Source organism: Diabrotica virgifera, chromosome 7, assembly GCF_917563875.1.
Source record: "Diabrotica virgifera virgifera chromosome 7, PGI_DIABVI_V3a".
Taxonomy (NCBI): domain Eukaryota; kingdom Metazoa; phylum Arthropoda; class Insecta; order Coleoptera; family Chrysomelidae; genus Diabrotica; species Diabrotica virgifera.
Window position 1 is genome coordinate 137,850,206 of NC_065449.1, and position 14,876 is coordinate 137,865,081.

The following is a 14,876-nucleotide window of genomic DNA, read 5'->3' on the forward strand; positions in this document are numbered from 1 at the left end:
GGATATAGAGATTATTCCTATTTGCTAAATTGAATGTTAAATTATTAGTTGTAAGTCTTGGGCCCACAATTTAAAAAAATATTACCTAGGTCGAAAGACTTTTTTATTCTTGTCGAGTCGGACAACTTTTCTATTTCGGAAAATTTTCTAGAGGGGAGCGTTTTGTAAATATATAAGATGATTTTTTCTGCAGGATTGTTTGATAAAAATATTTATAATTAACTGGTAATATTGTCCGACAATGTTTTAAGAGTACTCCAGTTGTCGGACGCAAAAAAGCTTAGAAACCTCTATAAATACAGCTTGTCAAATATACGGTGATACTTGGCCATATTCATATACGGACAGGGCCGGATTTACCACTAGGCCGACTAGGCACTGGCCTAGAGCGCCAAATTTGTTAGGGCGCGGACCAGGCAGATTTTGTTCGGTGCATCACAAAACCGGCAACCAACTTACACATCATCAAAGCAGCACTATCCATCAGATAAAAAAGACAGTTATTTAACTGATAAGCTATTTTCTCGTAAACTTAAAAATGGAGAAATAATAAATAGAAATTGGATGTCATTTTCTCAGAGAAAAGGGTCTGTGTTTTGTGTACCATGCATATTGTTCAGTTGCTCTGCTAACGCAAATACATTTACAACCGGTTTTAATGATTGGAAAAATGTTTCACAAAGAGTGGTCGACGAAAATTCTGCTTGTCATAAGTCACACCAGAAAACATTAAAATTGATAGGTCAAATAAAAGGACATGTTAGTTCAAGTCTTGCTGATCAGTTAAATAAGGAAACTAAAAACTGGAGGAATGTTCTTAAGCGTGTTGTTGCCGCTGTAAAATTTCTATCCACAAAATATTAGCTTTCCGTGGTAGCCATGAATATTTAGGACTGTTTGATCAAGGCATCTTTTTAGGTTTAATACATACAATTTTTATTCGAATTTGACTCCTTTCTTGTAGAGCAGATGAAAGTATAAGGCGATGGAGGTTCAGGTACAACTTCATACATTTCTTAGTCAACATATGAAGAAGTTATCCTTCTTATGGCTGAAAATGTTCGAAGACAAATATTAAATGAAGCTAAGGAAGCAAAATATTTTGGGATTATGGTAGACTACACTCCAGACATATCTCATATTGATCAATTAACGTTGGTACTAAGGAATATAACTAGAGATCGCATACCCGTAGAACGCTTTTTGTCTTTTTTGCCTAATGTCGGACACAAAGCTGAAGATATTGAAAATGCTATTATCGATGTTTGTGATAAATTCGATTTGGATATCACAAAATGCCGTGGTTAGTCATATGACAATGCCAGTAATATGGCAGGGACTCAGTTGTTCAAACCAGAATCAAAAAACTATGTCCTTAGGCTGAGTATGTCCCACGTGCCGCTTATTCCTTAAATCTAATAGGATCTGTGGCCGTTAGTTCATGTGTGGTTGCTTTTTCTTTTTCTGTTCTACTTCAAGAACTGTACAATTTTTTCACAAGTTCAACACATCGATGGAAGCTTTATTTGAACCAAAATGCTCTGTGGTACTTCAAAGCCTATCTAAAACACCTTGGTTAGCGAGAAACGATGCTTGTCGAGTCGAGCTCTGAAAGAAAATTGGCCGGCAATTACAGAATCTTTGAAACTAATAGAGAATGACAGGAACGAAAAACCTTCATGCCGTAGTGATGCATCTGCTCTAAGATTAAACCTTGAATCACTAGAGATAGTATTTTTCTCCATATTTTGGAGTACCGTTTTAGAACGATTACAAAAAGTCAGTACTAAGCTTCAGTATGAAACAACAACTTTAAGTAAAGTAAAAGGATATTACCAGTCGTTGGCTGGTTTTTTGGTAGAGCTTGGTTAAGCCAAAAGTTGGTTGGTTATAAGGGGGTTGGGGGGAGGGGGAGATCAAGGCGTAGGGCGCCAGAAATATTAATGCCTAGTAGGGTTCAACATGTAAATCCGGCCCTGTATACGGCCACATCTACGTTGCGCAGTCAACACAATTCATCGAATGCGTTCCTACTTATGGTAGGGTAGCAAAGTATGCTTAATGTGCAGTCACTCGAGCGCTTTGGGGACCTATTAGGTTGTGAAGAGTAGGTCCTAAAACCAAAAATAGTTAAGTAAAGTTTTCCATTTTAGTGGTGACTTGTCCATTTTTAATTTAATTTTCCATTTCCAACAATCGTTTCTTCCGATTATAGCGCCATCTATCCATAATTCGAAAAAATGTCTCGAATAAAAGTTACTTATTTTTACGTAAGGAATCTAACTCTGTAATAAAAAGTGGGGGCTCCCATTTAATATTTTAAAGTAAGCCCCCACCCCACCTCCGTGGGGGATTGTGTTTGGTGCCATTCGATATCTTTTTCAAAAATATTGATTAAGTGTATTTTTTAGTTTTTCGATCTGATGTTCATTTCGCGAAATATCGCGGGATTATTAAATTTACCTCCCACCCCTCTCCGTGGGAAGTTGTGTTTGGTATCATTCGATAGATTTTTGGAAAAATATTGAGTGCGTATTTTTTTTTGTTTGTCGATCTGTCATTCATTTCGCGAAATATTCGTTTTTTTCTTGTGAAACTTTGGGACTCACCCATTTCCTTACGCCCCGCTCAAATCGTCAGATTTTTTAAATATACACTGTTTTGCATGTACTTAACTTACCTTATCTTAATCTAAAGATTTCGAGTTTTTCTAAGGATGGATTTTTTTCGGCCCCCCCCCCTTAACGAACTCCCCTGCATTAAGAGCCAATATATGGTAGAAGTACATTTTCAGGGTACAAGGTTTCTCCCCATGTAATAATCTGACTCGCTCGAGTAACTGCAAAAATCCCCACTTGGGCTACCCTACCATTATTTTTCTAGGCAAGTGGACAAAATCGCCAAGTTTCCCCGTATATTTGACAAGCTGTATATACGAAAATTTTCCAAAATTGAAAATTTGTCCGACTCGACATGAATAACTGAATAAAAAAAAGTTCATGAGAGAGGTAGTAAATTTTTTTAATGATGGGTCTATAGAGTTATTTTGGTACGGAATATTAATAATTATTAGAATCATTAAAGATGCTACATACGGTTGTACGATTGTAAATTTAACTTATGTACAGCTTTTCCAAAATTACTTGGGATTAAAAGATCTGTACACCATCAGAAGCCGATGGTAGAAGTACTCTGAATTTAGATAGTAATTTTTTTGTATATATAGTATTTAGATACAGTCGGAAAAATGAAAGAATAGGGCTTTTCATCGATTGTCATTTGTTTCGAGCTTCTGCCATATGATATATAATCTGTGTATAATATTAATATACACGGATTATACGACATATCACAGAAGCTTGAAACAAATGACTGTGAATGAAAAGCCCATGAACGATCACATCAATCACTTATTTTGTATTTGCTATCCTTTTCTATAACAAACGTTTGTTATTTATAGAAAAAGACAGCAAATACAAAATAAGTGATTGATGTGATCATTCATCGTTCAATATATCTACGTCATACGTTATTGGTATTCCCAATGATACAAACCAAAGACGTATGACGTAGATATATTAATATTATGTGACACATGACAGAAGCTCGAAACAAATGTCAATCGATGAAAAGCCCTATTCTTTCATTTTTCCGACTGAAGTTTATATTATATCATTGTCATACAATAATAGGTTTGTTCTAGCAAACAGTCAAACCAGTCAGAAACCGTCAGAAAACAGTTGGTCAGTGAGAGAACATAATACAGTCACCAGTGCTATCCCCTCTACTCGCGCTGGTCGACTATTCGCTGATGGTTTCAAACCGTTTGAAACTGATGCTAGAACAAACCTAAATATACTATTATGTTTACATTGTGTGAGTCATTTTGTGTGAGGCATTTTTTAAATATAAAAAGAGTATTTTTTTTATATTGTAGCTTAGCTAGTAACAACGAAATTAATATGAAATACTAATGTTTTATCTGGTTGTGTGAAGTTCTTCATGTTTTGAATTATAATTTACCTGCTACATATTTGTGTTTAGCTCTGAATACCTTATACTCCTTAATTTTTCCCTTCTCGTCAAATTCTCGTAGTAGAGGATCCGATATAAGAACGAACTTCACCGATCTGTTTCATGGATAAAAATTATTTGATAGGTAATTTAGTATGTTAAAAATTATAAAAAACAAGGGGTGCCCAATATAATTTTGTCCAGACTATAACTAAAAAATAATTTTTTTTATAAAATCTACTAAAATTTTTTCGGCAGGGCAGATATTATTTTAGACTTTTGGGATCGTTCGAAACAAAAAAGGTCATAAACAATTTAAAACTGAAAAAGGAACGAAAAATGACGATTTTTCAAAGGCTTAAAACAAAAGTAACAAAAATTATTTTTGTAGTCATCAAGTACTTAAACTCAAGTTCAAACTTTCTTCTATTAGGTCCACAAGAATTTTTGCTATGTCTTGTTCTAAGTTATATTTTTTCAATTGGAGGAGGGTTTCTTGTGGGAAGACGGGCGATATTAACAACTAAAAATCAATGTTTTAAAATTAAATAAGCTCAAAATGCTTATCAAAAACTGATAGAATAAGATTTCAACTTAAATTTTGGGTACTTATAATACGAATTATATTATGAATTATTAATGCATAATGATCTAAAAAAATCTAAAGTAATATTTGCTCGGTCTCAAAAAATTTTAGTGGAATTTGTAAAAAAAGTTTTAATTTTTAATAGGGCGTTTCATTCACATTCATTTGTTTCGAACTTCTGTCATATGTCGTATAATCCGTGTATATTAATATTATACACAGATTATGACAGAATACATAAATTATGACACAACATATAACAGAAGCTCGAAACAAAAATAACAATCGATGAAAAGCCCTATTATCTAATAATTAATTATGGTCTGGACAAAATTATATCAGCACCCCTTGTTTTTTTATAAATTTCAATATACTAAATTACATATCAAACAATTTTTATGCATTAACAGATCGGTGATGGTCGTTCTTACATTGGATCTTAGACTATCGATGTAATTTCATTGATATAGTGATATGTTGTATAGAACTTGTAGATGATATATTTTATCATGTCATTGTCAAAAGGCAGAATATATTTTTGAACAATATTACAAAAATAAGAATAATGCAACTGTTACGAAACAAATATTTCATCTATTTAGAAATATAGATACATAATTAAAGATTCTGTTTATTTTTATTAATACTACTACTCAAAACAAAATGTTAAGGACGCCATAAAAGATAAATGTTACAATGTTGTTAAACACAAAAAACATAGCGGTAAACAGAGTTGCATAATCATTAATGATATTAATTAAGACATGAAAACTTTTTTAAGGAATAGAAGTTTTTCAGTGACATTTTAATTTAAATAACATCAGACTTAATCAATGTATAAATTATAACATAAGTAAGATTTGAGTAGGTTAAGTATACTAAAAACGGAAATCGGTCAGAATGCGCAACAAAGTGGCTGTATCGTATTTGGTATAGATGTTTCGAGAAGCCGCTTTAGATAAGATATTTTGACATCTCATTAATCATTCTAAATTAGTCATTTTAGAACTTACAGTAAATACTTGGAAATTAGTAGATACATTTAAAATATCTAAATAAATTAATCCCTCGAATGTTTTAATATAGCTATCGGCTAGTTCTTTGTGCTTTTCAACATCATAATCTTATCATCTTATCAGTCCGATAAGTTGCATCCTTTAACGGATTGTGGTTAACGGAGTTCTTCTGTTCAAAGAAATTGTTCACATCTCTAACTGTAGCTTTTAGGTAATATTGATCAGAAGAGGTTCCTACTGATTTCAAAAGACCTCCCGACTTCTGGAGCTTCCCTTTAGGATGGACACACAAATCTTGATCATATTCGAGAAAAACGTGAAGGTGTTGGTCTTCTCTAAATATGGAATGACTAGCTAATCAAGTGAGGAATACTTCGTGCATCGCAACCGTTTTTTTAAGGTGGCGATGTATTCCGCCTCTAATTCCTGTTCCATTTTCGTAAATTACTCTTTGGTCATGGTACCTTCTTCATAAGAAGCATCTAAATTTGGACGGGGTCGTGGTGGGATAATATATATTTAGGCTCTTCTTCATAAAGATCATGAAGCCATATGAACTCTTCATGCTAACTGACTACTAAAAACTCCTGTTTCTGTAAATTCTTCATTGAAGTGCAAGTGTGGACAGTGAACTTAACTTTGTCTTTTTCACTGAGAGCATCAGAAATATCCACAGTAAGGGAACTGTCTGTGAGAGACACATTATTATGTTCATCTGGAAATTTATCCGACATGTTTTCTGTTTTAATAAAAATGTGAAATATGATTAATACTTTATTTATTAGTCATTCTAAAAGAACACCAGTAAAAATGAAAATATTGATTTAAAATGTGTGTGTAATTAGAAAATGTATGTGTGTAATTAAAATGTAATGTGTATGTATAATTAAAAAATGTATGCTTCTGCCAGCACTTCTTAAATAATTAGACGATAGATATTATGCAAGAGAAATTAAAGGTTTTTCTATTTCAAAGAACAATAAAAGCAAGTTTATTAGCGGAACCGAATTTAAAATTATTTTGCACATCGTATTAGAAACAATATTTGGTTAAAACATCTCATTTGGTTGGTAAAAAATATATTAATTTGTCTGGACTAAATTACGTTCTGTTGATATCCTAGAAGACTACTTGGTATTCACACATGTCGCTAAAACTGAATTTTATTTTATTCGGTTTAAATTTTCTAGCTGATCTCCGAGCGTACTACATTTTATTGAAAATGAAAATATATATTTAATTGGAAAAATTATTAAAAGCTCTTCATGATATATGTATCTTAATATTATTACTCATTGTGTTAGTCCAGGCTGTGGGTGAAAAACAGGTCAATTTCAGGATATAATTCAAGAATTTTTGACATCTATCAGGCATGGTAAAGGACGATGTAGGCACTTCTACTAAAATTTAACACCTAATTTTGGGTGCCTATTATTTATTTATTCATTTGTAAGATGTAAAATTTGTAATTTTTAGAGATTTTTAATTCTGCAGCCTAGGATAGTCGTCAAATAGAAAGTCGTAGGAAATTAAAACAACCATTTTAGGTTTGGCAAGTTTAATTTCTTTAACGGTACAAAATGGCCGTTGTTTGCAATTGTTTTATTATTGCAAAAATATCTTTTTTTCTTTTAGTTTTTAAAATAAATATCTTTCAATTTTAAACATAAACAAATTGTTAAGCCCCATCCGTTAATTTGTTGATTATATAAATTGTTTATCCCGGGAGGTCACACGTCTAAGGCTCTAACTTTGTGAAAAAAAACGGAGAAAGTTTATTCTAGATACATTCTCTTGCTTATATTTTCATATTCTGATGTAAATAAATGCGTAAAACATTATTCAACCCCCATTTTGATTATATTAGTTCTATAAGTTATTTTGAGAATTGAGAAGCGATATATTGAAATCAAGTTATTATTGTTAAAAAACATATAAGAATAGGAACATTATTATTTGCTCTAAAATGCACAATAAAAACATTATATAGGCAAATGAACTACTCAGTTATTTATTATTTTTAAAGCTACCCCAGTTTAAAAAAAAACAATAAAAGAAAGAAAGAAAAGCAAATCCTGCAGAAGCATGGTCTTTGGCTATAGAAATCTTTTATTTTAAGCAACAATAATCTGTAAGTTAGAAGCTCGTATTATGTATAGGAGCCGCTGCAGCATGTTTAGAACTAAATTTGACAGAATTTCTACAAACCCAGGCGTTGAAAAATTTTTATGCATTTATTTATATTCATAATATTAAAATATAAACCTTCGGCATATGACCTCTCGGGATAAACAATTTATAATATCTAAGCAACAAATTAACCGATCGGGCTTTACAATTTTTTTATGTTTGAAATTGAAAGATCTTCATTTTGAAGCCTTAAAGAATAAAAAACTTAAGACTAAGTTTTCACTCTAATGGCATATAACATATCCCACCAGAATGAAAACAATGGGAACCTTCTCTGGTTACACCTCCGAGGCTTCTACAATTTGCAAGCCATACGGATGCTGAGACTAAGGAAGATGAGGGAATTCTACAATTTACAATTCACGTCACATCTGCTCAGCGCGGTAAAGTTCCAACGAGACTGGTTCCCTTCATACTCCACACAGAGTAAATGTAAATCAAAAATGAATAACCATTTTCAATTTCGTTGCAAAACGAAAATACAGCCGAACCATATTCCAGTCCAATCAGAGAGTGCTGCAAGCACCTCTACCGGTTTCGAAACTTATTAGTCTCTCATCAGGAGGCACATATGCTGCTCTCCATGATCCAACCAAAACAAACCCCAGCGTGCAGTCCCGAATTGCAACGAACGAAATGGCATAGATGCCCTAGCGGCAACTGCTAGCAAAAGACTAAGTTTTCACTCTAATGGCATATAACATATCCCACCAGAATGAAAACAATGGGAACCTTCTCTGGTTACACCTCCGAGGCTTCTACAATTTGCAAGCCATACGGATGCTGAGACTAAGGAAGATGAGGGAATTCTACAATTTACAATTCACGTCACATCTGCTCAGCGCGGTAAAGTTCCAACGAGACTGGTTCCCTTCATACTCCACACAGAGTAAATGTAAATCAAAAATGAATAACCATTTTCAATTTCGTTGCAAAACGAAAATACAGCCGAACCATATTCCAGTCCAATCAGAGAGTGCTGCAAGCACCTCTACCGGTTTCGAAACTTATTAGTCTCTCATCAGGAGGCACATATGCTGCTCTCCATGATCCAACCAAAACAAACCCCAGCGTGCAGTCCCGAATTGCAACGAACGAAATGGCATAGATGCCCTAGCGGCAACTGCTAGCAAAAGACTAAGTTTTCACTCTAATGGCATATAACATATCCCACCAGAATGAAAACAATGGGAACCTTCTCTGGTTACACCTCCGAGGCTTCTACAATTTGCAAGCCATACGGATGCTGAGACTAAGGAAGATGAGGGAATTCTACAATTTACAATTCACGTCACATCTGCTCAGCGCGGTAAAGTTCCAACGAGACTGGTTCCCTTCATACTCCACACAGAGTAAATGTAAATCAAAAATGAATAACCATTTTCAATTTCGTTGCAAAACGAAAATACAGCCGAACCATATTCCAGTCCAATCAGAGAGTGCTGCAAGCACCTCTACCGGTTTCGAAACTTATTAGTCTCTCATCAGGAGGCACATATGCTGCTCTCCATGATCCAACCAAAACAAACCCCAGCGTGCAGTCCCGAATTGCAACGAACGAAAAATTTTTCGTTCGTTGCAATTCGGGACTGCACGCTGGGGTTTGTTTTGGTTGGATCATGGAGAGCAGCATATGTGCCTCCTGATGAGAGACTAATAAGTTTCGAAACCGGTAGAGGTGCTTGCAGCACTCTCTGATTGGACTGGAATATGGTTCGGCTGTATTTTCGTTTTGCAACGAAATTGAAAATGGTTATTCATTTTTGATTTACATTTACTCTGTGTGGAGTATGAAGGGAACCAGTCTCGTTGGAACTTTACCGCGCTGAGCAGATGTGACGTGAATTGTAAATTGTAGAATTCCCTCATCTTCCTTAGTCTCAGCATCCGTATGGCTTGCAAATTGTAGAAGCCTCGGAGGTGTAACCAGAGAAGGTTCCCATTGTTTTCATTCTGGTGGGATATGTTATATGCCATTAGAGTGAAAACTTAGTCTTTTGCTAGCAGTTGCCGCTAGGGCATCTATGCCATTTCGTTCGTTGCAATTCGGGACTGCACGCTGGGGTTTGTTTTGGTTGGATCATGGAGAGCAGCATATGTGCCTCCTGATGAGAGACTAATAAGTTTCGAAACCGGTAGAGGTGCTTGCAGCACTCTCTGATTGGACTGGAATATGGTTCGGCTGTATTTTCGTTTTGCAACGAAATTGAAAATGGTTATTCATTTTTGATTTACATTTACTCTGTGTGGAGTATGAAGGGAACCAGTCTCGTTGGAACTTTACCGCGCTGAGCAGATGTGACGTGAATTGTAAATTGTAGAATTCCCTCATCTTCCTTAGTCTCAGCATCCGTATGGCTTGCAAATTGTAGAAGCCTCGGAGGTGTAACCAGAGAAGGTTCCCATTGTTTTCATTCTGGTGGGATATGTTATATGCCATTAGAGTGAAAACTTAGTCTTTTGCTAGCAGTTGCCGCTAGGGCATCTATGCCATTTCGTTCGTTGCAATTCGGGACTGCACGCTGGGGTTTGTTTTGGTTGGATCATGGAGAGCAGCATATGTGCCTCCTGATGAGAGACTAATAAGTTTCGAAACCGGTAGAGGTGCTTGCAGCACTCTCTGATTGGACTGGAATATGGTTCGGCTGTATTTTCGTTTTGCAACGAAATTGAAAATGGTTATTCATTTTTAATAAAAAACTTATAAATTGCAAAAAACGACCACTTTGGACCTTTCGCGGGCTGTTTGGCAATATCAAACTAACGAAATTTAACTTGCCATTAAAATTTAATAGCTCAAACTGTAGGCTTTTTAATTTCCTACAACTTTCTATTCAAAAGTTTTTCTCTAAACAGAATATCATAAGCTAATGAATTAAAAATTTCTAAAAATTTCAAATTTTACAACCTAAAAACGTAATAAATAAATAAGCACCTAAACTTAGGTGTTATATTTTAGTAGAAGTTATTACTGACATCGTCCTTTACAACTCCTGATTGGTTTGAAAAACTCCTGAATTATAACACATTTTTTCACCCACAGCCTGGACTATTATATCCTTTACTCAAAATGCGGCACTTTTGTCGATTCACTTCACAGATTTTTTACATTATTTTCATATTGGAAGACTTCAATGCTCGCGCGAGCGGTAACCCGATCCCGTTACTCAAATACAACAACGTAAGCACTCCAAGGAAGACACTGAATGACACAAAAACTTACCAAAGGTTATTCCAAAGAGTAGCAGCAAAGAATCACTATGAATGAACTGTCAGTCGAACGATGAAGCCGCGTATATACTCGGCCTACATCCCCACGGATCGCTAACCTAGATTTTAGACGATTGTGCCCCCAGGGGAAAGAGCCCCCTCTCACCCGTTGACTGCTGTCGGCGGTGTCTTCCATCGACTTGTGACCACTATCACTATCGAGTGTTGTCTTCATGAAATTAATTGTGAGCAAGTATTTTTTCAACACTTATGTTAAATAAAAGAACATATTCTATTTCCTTATTTAAGCACTACTCCAGAAAAACAGAAAAATAAGGAAAAAATACCATGTTCGGGATACTGAGTCAGCCAGGTTGCATATGAGTTTTTTTAAATGCCCGTTACACTTCGGAGGCATATTTATTGTATATGTATAATAGTAGATATCAAAAAATAATGGTAAAAATGGCAGTTTTTTCGTTTAAATCGCTACTGGTAAAAGTAGAGTGCTTTAATATATTAGTGAGAATATTCATCTTTTAATAGATGGACAAAGGATTAAAATGTCAGTTTTTTAATAATGATCCAATAATTTCTTGCTTCGGAAATTGCAAAATAAGGCTAAAATTTCGAAAATAAAAAATTTGCTATAACTTTTACAAAAATGAACTTAGGTCAAAAGAATGCTAGAAACAGCAGAGGTGAAACGCCTCGAAAAATCGAAGGTAAGACACTACAACAGAGGTCGGCGCCCGCGGGCGCCACTGCTCCCTTCAGTAAATTTTAATGCACCTTTAAACTATTGTTAATTTAGACAAGAAATTCAAAATGTATATTTTTTATACGTTTATATGGTCATGGTTTGTTAGGTAAAAAATACACACACCGGCAAAATTAGCCGAACACCTTAAAAATGGGACATGTTTGATGTCTCGAATTTTCTAAACCAGTGGTCCGATTTGAGTGATTCTTTTAGTATGTTATAGCCTTATTATTTAAGAATATTGTTTTGATATTATTGTTGCTAAACAGGTAAATATCATTTTATACCGGGTGTACCAATCATACTGTTTTTTTTTCTTAAAGTTTGGAACACCCTGTGGAATATTCAAGCCTATGTAAAATATTAAAATTAAAACTCGATTGTAGAGTCAGGCTTTCTTAACATTCTCTTTTTCGATTCATTTAATTATGTGGGATAATAAAAAAGTTATGTGCGTTAAATCTATCCATGTTTTTCATCAATAAATTCTCATAGTAGGGGAGGAAAGTATGCTAAATTTGCAGTTACTCGAGCGTTATGTGGGCCTGTTGGATTGTGAAGAGTATGTGCTAAAACCAGAAAAAGGTTAAGTTAAGTTTTCCATATAGTGGGGGACTTTTAAAATTTTTTAATTTAATTTTCCATTTGAAACAATCGTTTTTTCCTGATTATAGCGCGATGTATCCATAATTTGAAAAAATGTGTCGAATAAAAGTTTCTTATTTTTACGTAAAGAATCCAAATCTGAAATAAAAATTGGGGCTCCTATTTAAGATTTTAAATTAAATCCCCCATCCCCACCTCCGTGGGGGCTCGTGTTTGATGTCATTCGATAGATTTTTCAAAAATATTGAATACGTGTATTTTGCAGTTTTTCGATCTGATGTTCATTTTTCGTCGATGTTGTATATAAAATTTGTAAAAAAAAAACATGCAAAATAAATACTGAATATTACCTACATACTTGATTCAAATGCATGCAGCTGAAATCAGCTGAAATCCACGAGAGGTCGTCATTGTGACATCGCTTACATCGCTTAGTAATTTATTTATTTAATACATCTATTGAATTACTTTCGGCTTGTTTATTAAACTAAGCAGATAATGATGATAGGGGAGCCCAAGCGGGGATTTTTGCATTTATTCGAGCGCGTCAGATTATCACATGGGGATAAACCTTGTACCCTGTAAATGTACCTAAAAAAAGGGGGGACCGAAAAAAAAATCTATTAGAAAAACTCGAAATCGTCAGATTAAGATAAGGTAAGTTAAGTACATGTAAAATAATGTATATTTCAAAAATCTGACGATTTGAGCGGGGTATAAGAAAATGGGTGAGTCACAAAGTTTCACAAAAAAAAGCGAATATTTCGCGAAATAAACGTCACATTGAAAAACTAAAAAATACGTGTTCAATATTTTTCAAAAATCTATCGAATAATACTAAACAGGTCACCCCACGGAGAGGGGTGGGTGGTAAATTAAATATTTTAAATACGATATTTTGCGAAATGAACATCAGATCGTAAAACTGCAAAATACACGTATTCAATATTTTTCAAAAATCTATCAAATGGCACCAAACACGACATCCCACGGAGTTGGGGTGGGGGCTACTTTAAAATCTTAAATAGGAGCCCCAAATTTTTATTGTAGATTTGGATTCTTGACGTAAAACTAAGCAACTTTTATTCGCAACATTTTTTCCAATTATGGATAGATGGGGCTATAATCGGAAAAAACGATTGGTGGAAATGGAAAATTAAATTTAAAAATGGAGAGTCCCACACTTTATGGAAAACTTATCTTAACTTTTTCTGGTTTTTGCACCCACTCTTCACAATCCAATAGGTCCCCATAACGCTCGAGTAACTGCAAATTTAGCATACTTTCCTCCCCTACTATGAGGATTTGTTGATGAAAAACATGGCTAGTTGTTAAAGCCCAAAATTTTTTTATTTTCCAACATAAGCAAATTAATCAAAAAAGAAAATGTTAAGAAAGCCTAAGGCTATAATTGGGTTTTAATTTCAATATTTTAGATATGCTAGAATATTCCAGAGGGTGTTCCGAACTTTAAGAAAAAAACACAGTATGATTTTTACACCCGGTATAAAATGACGTTTACCTGTCTAGTAACAATATTATTACACCGATATTCTTAAATAATAAGGCTATAGCATACTAAAAGAATCACTAAAATCGGACAACAGGTTTAGGAAATTCGAGACATCAAACATGTCCCATTTTTAAGGTGTTCAGCTAATTTTGCCGGTGTGTGTAGTTGGCGCTCGCCATGAATTTTTAATTTAGTATTTCACTCTTTACATTAAGGGGGGTATAGTTAATTCTACGTTTTTTTGCATAATTTTAAAACGTTTTCCCTTGAGAGTGGTAGGGTTAAATTAATTAAAAATATTTACAATCAAATAAGCCAATAAAAAAAATCGAAAAAAATAATCAAAAATACTATACCCCCTTAAAAACGTTGCCGACCTCTGCACTACAATATATGGGATGGAGGTAGAAGTGCAGATACACTACGGAGAGGGATCACTCAAGATTAGTGATGAGAATACAAGAACAAGACCAATACCAGGCTAGTCTTGGTCTTGGTCTTGTTCTTGCAAGCTTGGTCTTGGTCTTGGTCTTGCAGCTAAAAGGCAGTCTTGGTCTTGGTCTTGGTCTTGCACTAGCCGGTCTTGTTCTTGGTCTTGGTCTTGCTGCAAGAGTCTTGCTGGTCTTGCTATTTTGGTAGTAATAATTTGAACCAAACAATTTCGAATAAAATGTACATTGAAATAAATAAAGATGTGAAGAATGAAACTATATTTTTTGCTTTAAAATTTTAACAGAATGTAGTTTCAAATGGATACCAATTTTAACATTATACATTCACCTAATGACCTAATTATTTCTCTATATATAAAGAGATTAGAGTATATTTTTATAATGGTAATGTTTATCAGTAGGAAAAACCTGCATTTACAACCCTTGTTGCAATTGCCGGCCTTCGGTTGTATCACGTTGTGTTTTGCATGCTGTCGATACCTGCCGCCTGCCTTCAGACCACGTCTTGAGTCTGGATTATTGTCTA

At 34.4% G+C, this 14,876-nt stretch overlaps 1 protein-coding gene and 1 pseudogene across 2 annotated transcripts in view; both read right to left on the bottom strand.

Moving 5' to 3' along the window:
* LOC114337618 (uncharacterized) overlaps nucleotides 1–11,164 on the bottom strand; it is a 178,744-nt gene extending 167,580 nt beyond the window's left edge. Inside the window, exon 1 of one of the 2 annotated variants that reach the window (XM_028288111.2) lies at nucleotides 11,030–11,164. The gene's annotated coding sequence lies outside the window, so the exon portion shown is untranslated. Of the gene's footprint in view, nucleotides 1–10,871; nucleotides 10,891–11,029 lie in introns of those variants that run through there. The other variant, XM_028288113.2, reaches the window with a different exon arrangement.
* Nucleotides 5,584–6,350, bottom strand: LOC114337619 (sorting nexin-6-like; annotated as a pseudogene).
* Nucleotides 11,165–14,876: the final 3,712 nt, after the last annotated feature.